At 41.5% G+C, this 1842-nt stretch overlaps 1 non-coding gene across 1 annotated transcript; it reads right to left on the bottom strand.

Moving 5' to 3' along the window:
- Positions 1-505: 505 nt before the first annotated feature.
- On the bottom strand, positions 506-579 carry trnat-agu (transfer RNA threonine (anticodon AGU)). Its single transcript has one exon. It is a non-coding gene; the product is annotated as a tRNA-Thr (tRNA).
- Between the last annotated feature and the right edge of the window lie 1263 nt (positions 580-1842).

A 1842-nucleotide genomic window follows, 5' to 3' on the forward strand; every position in this document is an offset into this window, starting at 1 on the left:
TGCAAATATCTATACCTTTTCACGTGAAGTGAAACAATGGCTTTTATGTAATCAGTCTTGTCATCACTAATAGATTTGCACATGACTGTTTTGACATTTTGCTGAGCATTTGCATATGATAATATTTTTATGGTGTGTGTGTGTGTGTGTGTGTGTGTGTGTGTGTGTGTGTGTGTGCTCTTTGCCTGAGTGACTGCTTCTATTTTATTGTATTTTATGTTTTTATGTTTCTAACCTGCCCAGGGACTGCAGATAGAAATTAGCTGCTAAGCTACAATCTGGTGCAGGTCATCTCTTTACTTTGTCATTAATGTACTTTGCACATGGTCCCTGACTAAATAAACTAAATAAACAAATAAACAAATAAACAGAACAGACTCATAATAACCATGATGCTCATTTAAAGGTCCATTATTTGATTAAGAGCACCAATGAAAAGCATTTAGTAGAACCCTGATAACAACCTGTTTTATATGCTAAGTCATAGTTACCCCTAAAGGACCACAGTCACTGCTGGGATTTGAACCCAGGATCTTCTGTTTACTAAACAGGCACTTTGACCAACTAAGCCACAGCGCCACATGGTTAATAAAGCTGAAGAAAGAATAAAGAGCAGGAACTGGATTCACCTCAGGAAGTGGTTTTTGTGATTCTGTACCTCAAGAATAGTTATGCCATGAGTAGAAGTGCCTCCAATTGGTTCAAAACTTCATCGTATCTTGCAGATATTGTTGGGTTTTGATCTCAGATCCTGCAGTTCATGAACTGCAGGATCTGGGGTCCGTTTCACAAAGCAGGTTCAACCAACTCTGAGTCTATTCCTGATCTCTGAGTTGATCTACTCTGAGATAGAAAACTCTGAGTTTTCGGTTCCAGAAACGTTGATTTGAGTGAGGTTAATCAACTCTGAGTAAGTTCACCTTGAGTTTAGCGCGTGCACCACAACTTTAAAAAGCCAGCATCAATGGAGCCCCGATTCGACGAGTCACCTTGGCAACGGGGAAGAGGAGGGGCTACGTTTTACACCAACCTGGAACTGGAAATCTTAATGCGCTCATACGGCCAGTTTCAACACGTTTTTAGAAATAAGTGCAACACCGTTGCAGCAGCAAAAGTGTAAGTTTAAATGTAGTCCTTTGCAATCACAATAATATTACAGGGAAACTGCTTGAATGGTAGCCCATTCATTTATTTTATTTAGGTGCAATCCCGCGGGGGAGAAGCGCTCTTGGCAGCAGTTTAAGATGAAATATAAAAACATTGTTCAAACAGGTGAGACCTCGGCATGGAGGTACCTCATTTTGATCATGTTTTACACTGTAAAATAAATATTAAGTGGCTATTTGACTGTGCAGTTATTTTATTCCCAACATAATGCTGTTTTCACACACATAGGCCTAAACTATGTCTTCTCATCTATATCATCCATCCTTCCATTATCTATACCGCTGAATCCGTCAGTCGGGTCGCGGGGGGGCTGGAGCCTATCCCAGCGGTCAATGGGCAAGAGGCGGGGTACACCCTGGACAGGCCGCCAGTCCATCGCAGGGCCACATAGAGACAAACGAGACAAACAACCATACACACTCACAGTCACTCCGAAGGACAATTTAGAGTCATCATCTATATCATGTTCTGTTAAATAATTAAGCCTATTTAAACTAACACAGACTTCTACTGAGCCAACAGAAAGAAGGCAGATGCCCGTAAAACGGGTGCTGCCCAGCACCACCACCTCTAACGGGAGGGCAGTGGCTGAGGGAGTCCACCCCCAAGACACGAGTGCCTTCATAAAATATAATAGGCCTATATATGTCTTTTTTAAGCCTATTCATACAAATA

This window comes from Odontesthes bonariensis, chromosome 11 (assembly GCF_027942865.1).
Source record: "Odontesthes bonariensis isolate fOdoBon6 chromosome 11, fOdoBon6.hap1, whole genome shotgun sequence".
Classification (NCBI taxonomy): Eukaryota; Metazoa; Chordata; class Actinopteri; order Atheriniformes; family Atherinopsidae; genus Odontesthes; species Odontesthes bonariensis.